Below are 17929 nucleotides of genomic sequence, written 5' to 3'. Positions count from 1 at the left end.
ACTCTGATCATTTGCCCTCTCTTTCTCCCACATTATCAGAATTTTCCTTTTCTGCAGGATTATTTCTATTAACATACTATTACTTGTCCAGTCAAATAAATAAATAAAACCCCTTTCTTTACTCCATTTAACAGCTCCCAATCCATTTCTCTCCTTCTCAACAAAGCTTCTTGAAAGAGCATTTATATTTGTTTTCTCTCACCTTCCCTCTCATTCTTTTAAATCCATTCCAATTAGATTTTCATTTCCACCATACCACCACACCTGTTCTAACAAAAGTCACTGATAACCTCCACTATGCTAAAAACGGTGATCAATTTTCAGCTCTCATCTTTGACATGTCAGCAGCATGTGACCCAGTTTTCGCTCTCTCCCCTCTTTTGAATACTTTCTTCACTTGGCTCCCAGACACTACATTCACTTAGTTTTTGTGGGATTTTTTTTTTTTTTACCGTCATATTCATCCCTCCCCCCACCCCCCTCCCCAGCTCTCATTCTCAATTTCTAAACCTTGTAGTGATCTAGGCTCAAGTCTTGGGCCTCTTCTCTTTTCTATCTTCATGCTCTCCCAAGGTCACTATAGCTAATCTCAAGACTCTAAATACCATTTATATTTTCATATTTACACACTCCTTCCCTGAAGTTTCTCTCTCCTGAAATCTTTTCCCAGTTCAGTTAATGGCACCTCTATCATTTCTATTGCATAGGTCGAAATTTTGGTGTCGGTCTTGACTTTCCTTTTTCTTATACCTCACAACTAGTCCATCCAGCAAATCTTTTTCAGTTCTACCTCTAAAACCAATTCTCACTACCTTTACTTCCACCATCTTACTTTAAGCCACCATCATCTCTCGTTAGGATTAATGCAACTAAATTCCATAAACTGGCAAGTCCCACATTCAAGCATTTTCCCTACCCAACCCACTTGTTCATTCTTTGATTCCTCTGTGTTACATATACCTACTGCACCATTAATGTGCTTGGAGAACAAAGGCCATATCTGATTCTTCCTTCTATTCCTCTAGCACAGAACTCAGCACATAATAGGTACTTTGTGAATGTTTGTTATATTAAAAATGCTAAAAGCCAAAGAAATAAAAAGATCAATTTTTGACTTTCCAAAGTATTTCTGCAGTCATCTAATAACTCAATGAGGAATCAGGGCTGGAATTAGCCTCTACTTTACAAATGAGAAAAGCCTCAAAGAAGAGAAGCAACTTGCCAAGGCTTTACCCTGACTCCTCATACTCTAAGTCCAGTGTTCTTTCCATTACATTAAAATGTTGACTATATTTTTCAGAGCCGGAGAAGACGGTTAAGGCAAGAAAGAAGGATCAAGATTGACAAAAAGACTGTTACATTATAAATTAATCACTTAGCAACATAAACGGCACATCCTGAATAAGTAAATACGGAATCTATATTAAAGCCAAGAGACTTGGTTTAAAATAAAACCCATATTTTATAACACTCTACTCCAAGGTATGTAGAAGAGGCATGGATGAAGAGAGAGAACAAGATATACTGTTTGCCCTTATGGAGCTCATAATCTAGTAGCAAAAATGAGACCCAAACACTCAGAGCTTAAAATCTTAGTGGCAGACAAAATGAGAGAAGCAATTGAACTCATAGTTTCAAATAATAAAAGAAAGGCAAGACAATAATTGCTAAAGGAATTTTACAGGTAACCTATGAATCTAATACAACTATTGCAGGAGTTTGGAGAAGAGAGAGAAGGATTTCTGTGACCATGTATGTGTTTTCAGTTTTTTGGTTTTTGTTTGTTTAAAGAAGGAACATAACTTACCATAAAAACTGGCAGAGTTTAGGAAGGAAATGGGCTTGGGGACCCATGTGGGGATGGGGAAAAGGAAAAACAGAACAGAGGTGAAGGTATGCCCAAAGGTTCAAACACTCCCTCTTATATGAAGCTTCACAGATCCTCCCAGCTGGAACTAATAATTGTCCTCTGTTCCAAACACACTCGGTTACAGCCTCATTCTAGATCTGCTTCAAGTTAGACCCAGTTGTTTATGTGACTGCTTCCCTCCTGGGCTATGAGCTCTGTGAACGCAAAGGCTATTTTGTTAACTTATGGAGTTCCCCAATGCCTAATACAGAGCCAAGTACACAGTTTAACTGAAACGAACCAAACGATGTCAGAGCTTGGTAGGACCACAAAGATCATTTAATTCATGCCCTTCATTTTGCAACAGAGAAAAAAGAGACCAAGCGATTTGCTCAAAGTCACAGAGCTAGCTAGTAACAGATACTGGACTGGACCTCTGGCCTCCAGACTCCCAACCAGAAGATTGGCAGCAAGGCCACTTCTCTACCCAAAGTACAAGACAAGTAGCCCCTTGCAATGGGAGGTCTAAAACTCTGAATCGGGAACTGCTACATTACAAACAGCTGAGACCCTGAGTATCAGGCCAAGTCCTTTGTCTCAGAACAGAAGGGCTCAGAAAAACCTGGCAGAACCATCCTTGTTTGATGCAAAGGCCCCAGGATGCTCTGGGCTACAGCCTGGGCACAGGATCAGGAAGTTTAACTGTAATGAAGCTGAAGAAAATCTGGACCAATATGGAGGATGCAAGCAATGGAGAGTTAGATTCCTGCCTAGCAGCACCAATACTGTGAAAGCACTCTTGATGAAAAGGAAAGAGATTGTACTAGAAGCTAAGACTCAGGCAATGGAAAAAAGGGTAATTTCAGGACACAGTGAAGACTCCCCAGGGAGGCCCCTGTCTAATTTGAGGCTGACTGATACAGACATCACACACACACACACACACAAAATCAAACTGGTAACAGTATGCAATGTCAAGAATAACCCCACTGAGAATAATGCAGCTTGAGTGATCCAATCCCCATCACTCTCTATCACAGCTGCTGACCCACTAACCACCATCCCCCATCCACATCACAGGGTACTTATTCAAAACAGTTTTATAAATAATTCGATTGAAAAACTGGCAAAGAACTTAGACATGCTCAACATCACTAATCATCAAGGAAATGCAAATCAAAATCACAATGAGATCCCACCCCAGATCTGTTAGGATGGCCACTATACCCCCATATCCCTCCTCAGCCACACCTGCCTCCCAAACACATACGCATACATACAAGAAAATAACAAGTGCTGGCAAAGATATGGTGCCGAAGCTATGGAAAACAGTATGGAGGTTCCTCAAAAAATTAAAAATAAAATCACCATATGATCCAGGAATCCCATTTTTGGGTCTAGATCCAAAAGAACTGAAAACAGGATCTCGAAGAGAGATTCACACACCCATGTTCATTGCAACATTATTCACAATAGCCAAAAGGTGGAAGCAACCTATATATCCATCAACTGATGAACGGATAAAGAAAATATGGTGTATATATACAATACAATATCAATGACCCTTAAAAAAATCTTGTCATATGCTGCAACATGGATAAACTTTGAAGACATGCTAAGTGAAATAAGCCAGTCACAAAAAGACAAAAAAACTTAGAAAGAGAAAGCAGAATGGTGGTTGCCAGAGGTTGTTGGGGAATGCAGAGTTGTTTAATGGATATATTTTCAGTTTTACAAGAGGAAAAGTACTAGAGATTTGTTGCACAACAAGGTGCATATAGTTAATACTATTGCATTGCACTCTTTAAAATGGTTAAGTTTGTTTTATGTTTTTTTCACACACACACACACACACACTCTCTCTCTCTCTCTCCACACCCAAACTGCCGAATCAGACCACCTGGGAATCAGAATTTTAAACAAGCTCCCCAGGTATTTCTGATATATGGACAAATTCAGAAGCCGCTGGCTTCAAAATAAAGTCCAAATTTGATTTTGGCATCCAAAGACCACCATGAGCACATCCCTCTCTATCTTTCTGTTCTCACCACTTGCTCCTCCTCGGGCCTCACTCTATTTGCCCTTTGGTCTGTGCCCCCAAGAGGCACTAGAGAAGCACTGTCCAAACTAAACTTTCTAAGATGATAGAAATAGTCTACATCTGACCCTAAAGATGTCACCAAAAAACTATTAGAACTAATAAATGAATTCACTAAAGCAGCAAGATACAAAATTAATATTGAGAAATCAGTTGCATTTTTATACACCAATAACAAAATAACAGAAAGAGAAATTAACAACCCCATTTACAATCACATAAAAAAAAAAAAATACCTAGGGATAAATTTAACCAAGGAGGTAAAAGACCTGTACTTGGAAAACTATAAAACACTGAAGAAAGAAACTGAATAAGATATAAACAAATGGAAGCATATATCATCATCATGGATAAAATTAACATTGTTAAAACATCCACACTACCCACAACAGCTACAAATTCAATGCAATCCCTATGAAAATACCAAAGGCATTTTTCACAACTAGAACAAATAACTTAAAACTTATATGGAACCACAAAAGACCCTGACTATCCAAAGCAATCTTGAGATAAAATAAAGTTGGAGTTATCACACTACCTGGTATCAAACTATACTACACGGCTACTGTATTCAAAACAACATGGTACAGACACACAAATCAATGGAGCAGAACAAAGAGCCCCGAAACAAACCCATACCTATAAAGTCAATTAATCCATGACAAAGGAAGCAAGAATATATAATGGGGTAAAGACAAGTCTCTTCAATAAATGGTGTTAAGAAAACTAAACTGATACATGTACAAAAAATGAAACTAAACAACTTTCTAGAATGAAACTGGACCATATACAAGAATAAATTCAAAATGGATTAAAAACTTAAATGTAAGACCTGAAACCATAAAACTCCTTGAGAAAACACAGGCAGAAAACTCTCTTACATAGCTCTTAGCAATATTTTGGGGGATGTATCGCCTTAGGCAAGGGAAACAAAAGAAAAAGTAAACAAATGGGACTACATCAAATTAAAGTTTTACACAGTGAAACAAAACAAAACAAAAAGACAACGTAGTGAATGAGAAAAAATATTCGCCAATGATACATCCAAAATGTGGTTAATATCCAAAACTTATAAAGAACTCCTACAACTTAACACCAGAAAAACCCAAACAAATGTCTAACCACTATGTTGTACATCTGATTAAAAAATGGCAGAGGACCTGAACAGACATTTCTCCAAAGAAGACATAGACATATGACAACAGACATGCGAAAAGATACTCAAAGTCACTAATCAGAGAAATGCAAATTGAAACCACAATGAGATATCATCTCACACCTCTCAGAATGGCTATCAATAAATCAGAAAAAAACAACAAGTGTTGGTAAGAATGTGGAGAAAAGGGAGCCCTCACTCTTGCACTGTTGTGAGAATGTAAACTGGTACAGCCACTATATAAAACAATATGGAGGTTCCTCAAAAAAATTAAAAATAGAACTACCTTATGACCCAGCAATTCCACTTCTGGGTATTTATCCAAAGAAACGCAAAACATCAATTCAAAAAGATATTTGCAGCTCTATGTTCACTGCAGCATTATTTACAATGGCCAAGACAGAGAAACAACTTAAGTGTCCATCAATAGATGAACGGATAAAAAAGATGTAGTACATATATACAATGAAATATTACTCAGACATAAAAAAAAAAAAAAGATAAAATATTGCCCTTTGTGATGACATGGATGGACCTAAAGGGTATTATGCTAAGTGAAATAAGTCAGACAGAGAAATACAAATACATGATTTCACTTACATGTGGAATTTAAAAAACTAAAATAAACAAACAAAGAAAACAGAAACAGACTCAGAGAGAACAAACTTATGGTTGCCAGATGGGAGAGGTGTTGGGGGGATGGGTGAAAAAGGTGAAGGGGTTAAGAAGTATAAATTGGCAGTTATAAAAAGTCACAGGGATGTAAAGTACAGTTCAGGAAATAGAGTCAATAATATTGTAATAACCAGATATGGTGTCAGATGGGTACGAGACTTATTGGGGGGGGGTCACTTCTTCAGTTATATAAATGTCTAATCACTATGTTGTACATCTGAAACTAATATAAAATTGTATGTCAATAGTAATTGGAAACATTTTTAATTATGTATATAAAAAATGTTCTACATCTGGGCTGTCCAATAAGTAGCTATTAGCCACATGTGGCTACTAAGCACCTGAAATGTGGCTACTGGCTACTGTATTGAACAGCATGGGACTAAAGCAATAGTTAGAACCCTAGATAATAAAGAGGGGCCAAAGTAAAAACTCAAAACTAAAAAACTTAAATGAAACTCTTTTTCTCACAAATTATCAATGTGCATTCATTCATTTAATAAATATTAACTTCTTACTATGTGCCAGGTACTATTTTACGTACTGGGAAACAGCAGTGAACAACAACAACAAAAAAGACAAATATCCCTGTCCTCAAAAAGCTTATATTCTAATGAGAGAGAGTAGTATAAGTGATTAAAAAGCAAGGACTCTAAAGCCAGAGAGCTTAGGTTCAGATTCTGGCTCTACTGCTAACCACCTATGTGTTCTCTGAAAACCACTTAACTTCTCCATGTCTCAGTTTTTTAATCTATAAAGAGGGGATAATAATGGTACTACCTAATAGGGCTTCTATAAGGATTAAATTAGTTAATATATGTAAAATGCTTAGAACAGTGCCCAACATAAAAGAACCATTACTATTACTGCTGTATTTTGTTGTTATTCTGAGTGGGAAGCAAGACAATGAACAAAGAGCAAACAAATATGGCCAATTAATGGTATGGCAGGAAAATAAAGCAGGGTAAGGGAGTACCAGGATAAGGATTATAATTTTAAGAGGCAAGTCAGGGAAACTTCACTGAGAAGGTGATACCTGCGCAAAGACCTGAAAGAGGAGAAAAAGGAACAAGCCAAACAGATATCTGGGGAAGAAGTTAATCCTCCTGTGAAGTACTTGGTATTACTAACACCATTTTATAGATGGGAGAACTAAGGTACAGACTAAGGAAACTGTCCAAGGTCACATGGCTTATAAATGACTGAGCCTAGAGTCAAGTCTGGGACTGCTAACTCCAATTTCTTCTCCACTACTGGACCCTGTTTTACCTCTCTCTATTCCTTTCTGCAGTGAATCAAAACCAATGGTTTCTCTTCCTGGCACTGAGATTTATAGACTCATTGGGACTAGACAAGCTCTGTGGGTTAATGGGTTAACTAAAGGAGTTAAAGGTACATGTTATTAAGTTCTGGTCATGATGGCAGAGTAGTTAAGCTCTGTGATCTCCTGCCCCCATGACCACAACAAAATTAAAACTAAATTAGAGAGCAGTCAAGCTAGAGAACAACCTGAAGACTAGCTGAATATAACTCCTATAAGTAAGGATATAAAGAAGAGGTCATGTCGAGACCAGTAGAAGAGGTGGAGACATGGAATAGTCTGGTCCCACATCCATATCTGGCAATTGAGAATTGGGAGGAATATCTCAGCTGCAGAGTCCCCACCAAGGAGTGAGGGGTACCAGCCCCACACCAGACTCTTTAATCCAAGGATCCAGAAAGTGCGAGGAAGAGTAGTCCCAACAAAAGTTGACTGTGAAGATCAGTGGTGATTCCATCCATCCCGGTGAAATGGAAGACTGCTGGAAACCCAGACATCCTCTTAAAGGGCCCACACACAGATTCACTCACAAGCACTCACCCTGAGCTCCAGCAAGGGGACAACTACAAAGGTGCCAGAAACATAGACGGAGAAAATGAACTATGTGGCTTCAGGGCAAGGGCTGCCACTGCCCCTGTACTGAACCCTCCTTTTACACAGCCTGCAGGGGGCAGGTAGACACTAAATCTGAATCTGCATTAAACTGGTGAACACCACTCGCTTCACCCTGGTGACTCCCTGAGACCCTGTTCCAAGCAACTCCCACACTGCCTATAGCTCTTTCAGTAGCTGTGCCTCACCGGCAGCCTCAGCCACTGCAAGCTTTCTTAAAAACTTCCCAAGGTCTGCAGTGGCTGACCTCACTGGGCCCTGTGCCTTTTGCTGAGTGGCCTCAGGCCTAGCATAATGGCAGGCAGCCTCAGGTCACAGCAGGAACTCTCACATGTGCCTTGGAGCCCAGCACAGGCAGCCACCAATCAGAATGCTCTGTAGCTCCTACGAGGTGACCACGGGCTGAGCACAGGCAGTGGCTGACCTCAGCTTGCACTGGAGCCCCACCCAAAAGGACCCTGAACCAACACACCCAGTGGTTAGCCTCAGATCACAACAGAGCACTACCCGATTAGCTCCACAAACAGCACACCCAAAGGTTGGTTTCAGCAGGCACCAGATCCTCACTACAGCAAATCCTGCTTTGTGGGGTCAGCCCCTGCTATGGTTGTAGCTAGTCCTCACAATCAGTCAGCCTGAGGGTCAACCCCACCCACCGATGAGCAAATACCAATCAAAGCTCAACTACAATAGGAAAGCACATACATAATCACATAAGGGACATCCCTGGTGACCCAGCTCACCAGGGATGTCCCTTATGTGATTATGTATGTGCTCCAAGTGAACAGGGAGACTGTATGACTGGGCCTCACAGGACACCTACTACATAAGGCCACCCTGCCAAGACTGGGAGATGTAGCAGATCTATCTAACACATAAAAACAGAGAACAGCCAAAAAGAGGAGACAAAAAAAAAAAAAAAAATATATATATATCCCCCCACCAAAAATTTAAAAAAAAAAAAAAAAACAGGAGAAAATACCAGAAAAAGAATTAAATGAAATGGAGGCAAGCAATCTTCTAGATACAAAGTCCAAAACACTAGTTATAAGGATGCTCAACAAATTCAGAAGAATACAGCAATTCAGTGAAAATGTCAACGAAGAGATGGTAAACATAAAAAGGGCACAGAAAACATAAAAAGCAGTTGGAAATTAATACAATAACTGAAATAAAAAATACACTAGAAGAATCAACAACTGATTAGATGAAGCACAGGAATGAGTCAGTAATGTGGAAGACAAGGTAGTAGAAAATACCTAATCAGAACAGCAAAAAGAAAAAAAGAACTTAAAAAAATCAGGATAGTTTAAGGAACCTCTGGGACAACATCAAACATCCAACATTCACATCATAGGGGTGCCAGAAGGAGAAGAGAGCAAGGGATTGAAAACCTATTTGATGAAATAATACCTTAAAAAATTCTCTAACCTGGTGAAGGAAATAGACATACAATTCCAGGAAACACAGAGTCCCAAACAAGATGAACTCAATGAGACCCACACCAAGACAGATCATAATTAAAATGCCAAAGGTGAAAGACAAAGAGAGAATCGTAAAAGCAACAAGAAAAAAGCAGTTTGATTCCTACAAGCGTGCTCCCATAAAACTGTCTGCTGATTTCTCAACAGAAACTTTGCAGGCCAGAAGGCACTGGCACAAAATATTCAAAGTGATGAAAAACAAGGATCTACAACCAAGATTGCTCTACCCTGCAAGGCTATCATGTAAAATTGAAGGAGAGATAAAGAGGTTCCCAGACAAAAAAAAAAGGAATTTATCACCATCAAACCAGTATTACAAAAAATGTTAAAGGGACTTCTTTAAGAAAAAGAAAAAGAACAAATATGAATAATAAAATTACAATAACTACATACCTATCAATAATCACTTTAAATGTAAATGGTTAAATGCTCCAATCAAAAGACAGAGGGTAGGTGAATGCATAAGAAAACAAGACCCGTACGTTTGCTGTCTACAAGAGACCCATTTCAGATCGAAAGATAAACAAACCCAAAGTAAAGGGTTGGAAAAAGATATTTCATGCAAATGGAAACAAAAAAAAAAAAGCTGAAGTAGCAATACTTGTATCAGACAAAACGGACTTTAAATCAAAGGCTATATAGTAAGAGAAAAAGAAGGACCCATATAACGAGAAAGGGATCAATCCAACAATAGGATATGACCCTTGTAAACATTTATGCACCCAACGCAGGAGCACCTAAAGCAAATATTAACAGGCATAAAGGGAGAGATCAACATTAATACAGTAATTGTTGCATACAGTAATAAAGTAATATTCAGCAGGGAAAAACTAAAAGTGTTTTCCTTAAGATCAGGAACAAGACAAGAATGCCCACTTTCACCACTTTTATTCAATACAGTAGATGGGAGTCCTACCACAGCAATCAGACAAGAAAAAGAAATAAAAAGCATCCGAATTGAAAAGGAAGAAGTAACACAGTCATTATTTGCAGATGACATAATACTAAATATAGAGAACCCTGAGGATTACACCAAAAAAAAAAAAAAAAAAACTATTAGAAGTGATAAATGAATGCAGTAAAGTAGCAGGATACAAAAATAAACAGAAATCAGTTGCATTTTTATACATCAATAGTGAACTATCAGAGAAATTAAAACAATCCATTTACAATTACATCAAAAAAAAATACCTAGAAATAAATTTAACCAAGGTGATAAAAGACCTGGACTCAAAAAATTATATCCAAAGACACTGAAGAAACGAAGATTTAAATAAATGGAAGCATATACCATACTCATGGATAGGAAGAACTAACATTATTAAAATGTCCATACTATCAAAGCAATATATAGATTCAATGCAATCACTTTTCAAAGAACTAGAACAAATAACCCTAAAACTTATATGGAACCACAAAAGACCCCAAATAGCCAAAGCAATCTTGAGAAAGAAGAATGAAGTTGGAAGTATTACACTATCAAACTATACTGTAAGACTATAAGACTATAAATTATACTATAATACTATATGACTGAAGTAATAAAAATGGCATTGTAGAGGCTAAAAAACAGACAACAGATCAACAGAACAGAATAGAGCTCAGAAATAAATCCACGCCTATACGGTCAATTAATCTATGACAAAGGAGGCAAGAATATACAATGGAGATAAAGACAATCTTTTCAATAAATGGTGTTGAGAAAACTGGACAGATACATGCAAAATAAAATGAAACTACACCACCTCACAACATATACAAGAATAAACTCAAAATGGATTAAAGTCTTAAATATAAGACCCAAAACCATAAAACTCCTAGAAGAAAACATAGGCAGTAAACTCTCTGATATTATTCTTAACAACATTTTTGTTGATATATCTCCTCAAGCAAGGAAACCAAAAACAAAAAAACAAACAAACAAATGGGAGTACGTCAAACTAAAAAGGTTTTGCACGAGGAAGGAAACTATCAACAAAATGAAAACACAACCTACTGAATGGGAGAAGATATTCACCAACGATACATCCAGTAAGGACTTAACATCCAAAATTTATAAAGAACTCATACAATTTAACACCCAAAAAAAATCCTATTAAAAAATGGGCAGAGGACATGAAGAGGACAATTCTCCAAAGAGGACATACAGATGGCCAATAGACATATGAAAAGATGCTCAAAGTCACTAATCAGAGAAATGCAAATGAAATACCAATATTATCTCGTACCTGTCAGAATGACTATCGCTAATAAATCAACAACCAGGTGTGGTGAGGATGTAGCAAAAAGAGAACTGTTGTGCACTGTTGGTGGAATTGCAAACTGGTGTAGCCAGTATGGAAAACAGTATGGAGGTTCCTCAAAAAATTAAAAATAGAACTACCTTATGACCCAGCAATTTCACTTCTTGGTATTTATTCAAAGAAATCCAAAACACTAATTTGAAAAGCTGTATGTATTTCTATGTTTACTGCAACATTACTTATAATAGCCAAGGTATGGAAGTAACCAAAGTGTCCATCAATAGATGACTGGATAAAGAAGATGTGGTACAATGGAATATTACTCGGCCATAAAAAGAATGAAATCTTACCATTTGTGACAAGTGGGATAGACCTAGACGGTATTACACAAAATGAAATAAGTCAGACACAGAAAGACAAATACCACATGATTTCATTTATATGTAGAATCTAAAGAACAATACAAACAAAACAGAAAAAGACTCATGGATACAGAGAACAAACTGATGGTTGCCAGATGGGAAGCGGGTTGAGGGGCTGAGTAAAAAAGTATAAAGGAGTAAGAAGTACAATTGGTAGTGACAAAATAGTCATGGAGATGTAAAGTACAGTACAGGGAGCATAGTCAATATTGTATTATGTATGGTGTCAGATGGCTACTAGACTTATTGAGGGATCACTACAAAAATTATATGTCTAACCACTAGGCTGTATACCTGAAACTAATATAAAATAATACTGAATGTCAACTGTAAATAATTAAAAAATTTTTTTAATGGTTTAAAAGAAGGTGCATGCTATTAACTTGCCCTGCGCACTTTCACCCACTGCTTCCTAAGCAGCTCCACACCAGGACCTCCATGTTAAATATATGTTGTGCATAGAAAACAGGTATTTATCAAGACCAATAAGTCTCAAACACCAGGAAGGAGAGGTAAATTATACATCAGAAATAAAGGTTACTCCTTCCAACCAGGCCTTTGAGGGAAAAAGCTTTGTTAGATGTGCGCTGTGGGAAAACTATGATCAAAAGTTAGGTTCAACTTACCAAACCTTTCTAATCTAAACTTGGTACACAAGATCTATAGAAATAAGGAGGAAAAAAACCAAACCTTCATATCCTCACTTTATCTGTAAAGTCAGTGATTCAAAATACTTTCAACAATGTTATCTCTGTTTATCTGTTCTCATGAAATCTTTGTGAAAATATTGGTAATTTATTCCAGAAAACCATTAGTGCTGCCAGGCACAATGGATTCTAGTCCTCTTCTACAACTTATTAGAAAAGTCACTTCCACTCTCAGGGCCCCACTTTCCTCAAAAGTTAGAAGAAGAAGCTAGACTAAAAATTCTTTAAAGGTTCTCTCTGCCGCTCTTTGTAGCATGTTATATTATAATAACAACACAGTACCCCTGCACCTCAGACTCAGAATTCATTCATTCAATAAACAATTATAATTTCAGGCACTGAAAACACAAATATACTGAATTATAAATTCATTAGAGTTTCACATATATTGCTTTTCCTATTTACATATATAAACATTTCAGAGTTGTATTCCTACTAAAAACAAAACTTGGCTCCAAAATTCTGTAGTTTTTTTCCGAATCACATTTAAGAGGGCTATGGATCTTTTATTAGTGTATACTAAACCCATTCATCCCCCTAAAAACCTCTATTAAATCATAGCTCACACTTATATGTTTTTCTTTTTAAAATCACTCATAGCCTGGACTACTCATTTAGGACTTTTTCCCCAGTTACTATATGATGAGAGCACCTCTAATTCTGTATGCGTCATTTTCTTACATCCAACCAACCATTAGTTTCTTGAGATTAGACACAGCATCTTATTTTTCTCTGCATCCCCAGTAAGACTTTTTATAATTTACTTATAATCCATTCCAAGACTAACCCGAAAGAATGTAAAGTGATTCACCATATCAATATATAAAAATAGTTAAAAAAAAATGACTAAAAACCAGCTGGGACAGAGTCTAAATCAAATTATCAAAATTCAGGTCCTGTATCTACCAGATATATGCCATGTGAGTACTGGCAAGTTATGACCTCTCTAGTCAGTTTGCTCATCTGTAAATATACAATGCTGTAGCTTGCAGAGAGCCAGTTAAGCACAGATATTAACAAAATCAGCTGTGGAGCCAAGCACTGTTGGTTAGATTTAAATCATACCTCCATCACGTAGTAACTGTGTGATCTTGGGTGCCTTACTTAATTTCTTTGGGTCTTAGTGTCTTCCTCTGCTCTAAATGGTAATAATACCACTTTTACAGCTGATATAAAAGTTAAATGAAATAATATATGTAAAGCACTCAACACAGTGTTAGATACATAGTAAGTATTCAATAAAAAGTATTCACAGTAAGTACCATCTCCAGGTTGTTTATGAAAATGTGATTATGTAAGGGGAAAATGGCTCTGAAGTTTAAAGTGCTATGAAATGTTTGGGATGCTTATTACTATTACTCATATCCAAAACTATGGAGCAAATAAATAAAAATGAGGAAAAAACATGTCCAAAGACAGTAGTCTTAAACAACATTTTTTTAAATATAGTTCCTTATAGCTAGCTCTCTCTTTTGCATTTCTGGTCTCCTTTCAAACATCTTTAACACTGCTATAAAGCAGGAGTGGAAATGCAAGATATGTACTTGCAACTGACAGGAAAGGTAAGGTGTGGGGTTTTTCCACCAAACTAGGGCAAAACTGCCATGTCTCTTCCTTTGAGCCCTGGGGCAAAACTGCCATGTCTCTTCCTTTGAGCCCTGAAGGATGTAGTAATGGATAATCTGTAGTTGCCAGGAAAGCCAGTTTAAATTGAAGCAGCTGGCTGAGTTTTTTTTAGTGTTTTGTTTTGTTTTGTTTTTCCTGATACTACGAGAGCACAGAGATGTCCCTGGGTCTATGGCTTGCTCTGCATGATGACAGAAGGCACAGCCAGAACATGAAGGCAGCAGAGGACATAAAAAGGCCAGGACACAAGAAAAATACTCAAAAAGTCAGTGTAACATGATCACCAATGGGAAGTGTTTCATGAGCATGTGTTGAATAGGCCAGCATGTGTATAGTCACTGTGATATAATTATGCTTTATGCATTATGATGTGTGTACATGAATAATGTCAAAGAAAAGGCTGATTTGTGTTCCATATACAGAGTCTTAAAATATCAGAACCAGAAGAGCCTTCAGAGAGTAACCAGTCTAGCATTATTGTTATTATGGATGCAGGAACTAGGGAAGAGATGCTTATTCATGGTTACAGAGACAAGTCAAGGAGTAGATCTGGGACTAGACTCCAGGGCTATGCTGATTGTGGACTTGAGTATTAAGTATGTAAGAAGGGAACATATTAAAAGCTTTATCATTTGTGGACAAATCTCCAGAGATGGCTTAAGAACTCCCAAATTTACAAGTGCTACTAACTGTAAGTGGGAGACATTTCTTAGCTAAGTAACTCATTCATCCACTACCATCTCATCAAATGCTTTTCAAATGCTTACCTCAGGAAAGTAGGAAATTCCAACATGTCATAGACCTCTGAGGCTCCTCAAGAATAGCCAGAGCTGTGTTTGGTAAGTTTATCAAAGTGAAATGTCTAAAACAAAGCCCCAATCTGTAAAGGGTAAAAAGTCAGAGAGCTCATTACCCAGCTGTTGTCCAAGATTCCTATACCTAATCTTTGAAAAGAGAGCTTATTAATGGAAATAAAAATTAAATTCTCAAATTTAGTACTCTAGGCTTTTAAAAACTTATCCCCAACCTCTATTCTCCAGCACTCCCCTCTCTTCAACAATGCTCTAGGCAAATTAAACAGGTACTTGGCTTTTCAACTTTGTTTAAAAAGGAAGAGAAGTGTGTGCTCACTTTTCTCCACAAAACTTTTGCTATACCTGTAAATTCAAATCCTAACCATCCTTCAGACCCAGTTCAAGGATCCTAACTCCAGGAGGCTTTCTATAAAAAGCCCACATTAAAGTGACTAATCCCCTTTGGTTCCAAACCTTGTTAACCTTCCCTCCAACCCAGTGTTTCTCACTGCCTTCTCCCATTTCCTTTCATTTAATTCAACCTGTGCTTTGGCTGCATCAGACTAGTTGCTTCTCTCCAAATGCAATCAATCCTCACTGCCTCTGGAGCTTGGCTCTGTCTAGACTGTTTTCTTCCTTGTCAAAATCATACCAATCCAGTTATAGTTCACTAGAAAGAAGGCTGGACAACTTGGACTCACAATATCCGAGTTGAAACCCCAGCTCCATCGATTCCTACCCAAGAGCCCCATCTAGGTCTACCTAGCTCTTTCAACTAGGCAACACAACCTTCCAATGTAAAATCAGATAAGGAACTTGAGAGATTATTAGTTATACTTAATAACTTAAGCTCTCTGAGGGATACAAAGTTACACAAGGCATGACCTCTGCCCTCTAAGAGTTTATGTTACATGAGTGGGAAAATAGAAGGTACCAGAGCCCATAGAGAGAAAAACTGGCCTAGAGTCGAGGCATCAGGGACCTCGTCTCATCTCTGCTACAGAATCTGTGGAATCTGGGCAAATACCTTCCCTTTATAGGGTCTCAGCTTTCCTCTTCTGTAAAACTAGCAGGGGTTAATCAGAGAATTTTAAGGCGCCTCTCCACTTTAGTATTCTGTGGAAAATAACCGCAGTACTAGCCCATTCATGAGGTGAGCCAAAAGGGTGGTTACAGATAATGCCTATGTAACCAGAAACAAGCTGCTGGATTCAATGGAAGCTGCTCCGCTACCGACAGATCCAATGGAACCTAAAAATGGGGTGGGGATGGGAAAGTTAAAGCCAAATGATGAATGCATCTGCTGCTAGGAAGTCATGGCTAATGACAAGCATACTTCTCATTCACAGGTAGCTCTGCACAAGCATTCAGGTTCCTAAGTCCCTGACTATGCAAAGGAGCCTCATTGCCCAGAGGAGAGGTACGTACCAGTCAGGAGCCTGGAGGGGTAAACAATGGATAAAGCCAAATGAAGCACAGCTCATCCTCCCCAGAACTGAGGATGCATTTTGGGCCTCCCCAGTGGTCAGGTTTATTTCTTGCCAGAAACAGGTAAAAAGGGAGCAATAAAACAGGGCTCCAGTGGCTGAATTTTTTAAAACATACACTGAATGTCAAGCTCTTTTAGCCAAAAATATAGTTTTTGCTTTGTAGGACTTACAACTACAGAGAAGTAGCAAAAAAATTCCTTTTGTAAACATCAGAAAATAGTAAAAATAGGTTTTGCAATTGGTCAGATTCAGGTTCAAATCCTTATTACCTACAAGACCCTGAGTAACTTATTTAACATTGCTGAGCCTAAGAATCTCCACCTGATAGGTTTAGCTCATGTTAGAATATATTTATATACTATTTATATAGCTGTTTCTGCCATAAGACTGAACAGCTTGAGAGCAGCAACAATATTTTAATCCATTTTCGAGATCCCCTAAGATAGTACCTGGCACACAGTAGGGGTTTTAGGAAATTGAATAAATGTGTGTCCAGTCCTATCCTAGCTGCTATACAAAAATAATGATCACAATAATGTTGAACATAATAATAAAACATAACAAATATCATTTACTATATATCAGACATAATTCAAAATGTTTTCACTTTTTTCCTACTCCCATGTCACACTTACCTGATGAAGTAGGTATTATTGTCCCCATTTTTTTTGATGAGAAAACTGAGGCACAGAAAGGTTAAATAACCTGCCTAAGTCCAGAACAGGCAGATCCATAAAGAAAAAAGTGGTTTAGTGTTTGCCGGGGGCTGAGGGGAGGGGAGAATGATAAGTGACTGTTAATAGTATAAAGTTTCTTTTGAGATAATGAAAATATTCGAAAATGAGATAGAGGAGGTAGATGCACAAGTCTGTGGATATACTAAAAACTACAAATTGTATACTATAAAAGGGTAGATTTTATGGCATATGAATTAATCTGTTACTTACACACACACACACACACAACTTGCAGAAGGTCAGAGAGTTAGGAAGGGGCAGACCCAGAATTCTAACCCTTAAAATCAGTGTTTTAACCACTATTCTATATTGCCCTGGAGAAACTTAAAATCTAGCACTATCTAGTTATTTTTCACATATAATGTAGGTAGGTAGGTAGGTACAGACAAACATAAACAGACGGAGCCTACAGATAATGAAAAGAAAACAAGGCTTGGAATTTCAAGTGTTCAATAACATTTAATTGAATTGAACTGAAAAATAAGCTCATTTATTAATTTAATTCCTGACCCCAAGGCACTCGCAGTATAAAATGTGGCCCAGACATGTTAACAAACTACCCCTGATGTAAGCAAGAAGGAAACACATACTATGCAAAAATAATTTCCCTGGGGAAGCATGTTACAAAGTGGTCTGGCAGAGATAGTTACTATTCACTGGATATCCATGAGTTCCCCCACAGTTCTCAGACTTCTTAAAAGTTAGGCAGTGCTAA

The 17929-nt window shown here is 37.6% G+C and overlaps 1 protein-coding gene across 6 annotated transcripts in view; it reads right to left on the bottom strand.

Annotated features, from left to right (window-relative positions):
• FAM168A (family with sequence similarity 168 member A) overlaps positions 1-17929 on the bottom strand; it is a 158763-nt gene that overhangs the window by 68140 nt on the left and 72694 nt on the right. Inside the window, exon 2 of one of the 6 annotated variants that reach the window (XM_011377391.2) lies at positions 14961-15073. The exons of the other annotated variants lie outside the window; for them this stretch is intronic. The gene's annotated coding sequence lies outside the window, so the exon portion shown is untranslated. The remainder of the gene's footprint in view (positions 1-14960; positions 15074-17929) is intronic. 6 annotated transcript variants of the gene reach the window in all.

The sequence above is a fragment of the Pteropus vampyrus genome, unplaced genomic scaffold, assembly GCF_000151845.1.
Source record: "Pteropus vampyrus isolate Shadow unplaced genomic scaffold, Pvam_2.0 Scaffold311, whole genome shotgun sequence".
In the NCBI taxonomy this organism is placed as follows: domain Eukaryota; kingdom Metazoa; phylum Chordata; class Mammalia; order Chiroptera; family Pteropodidae; genus Pteropus; species Pteropus vampyrus.
The sequence above is the reverse complement of the archived record's forward strand: the minus strand, read 5'-3'. Positions and strand labels throughout refer to the sequence as shown.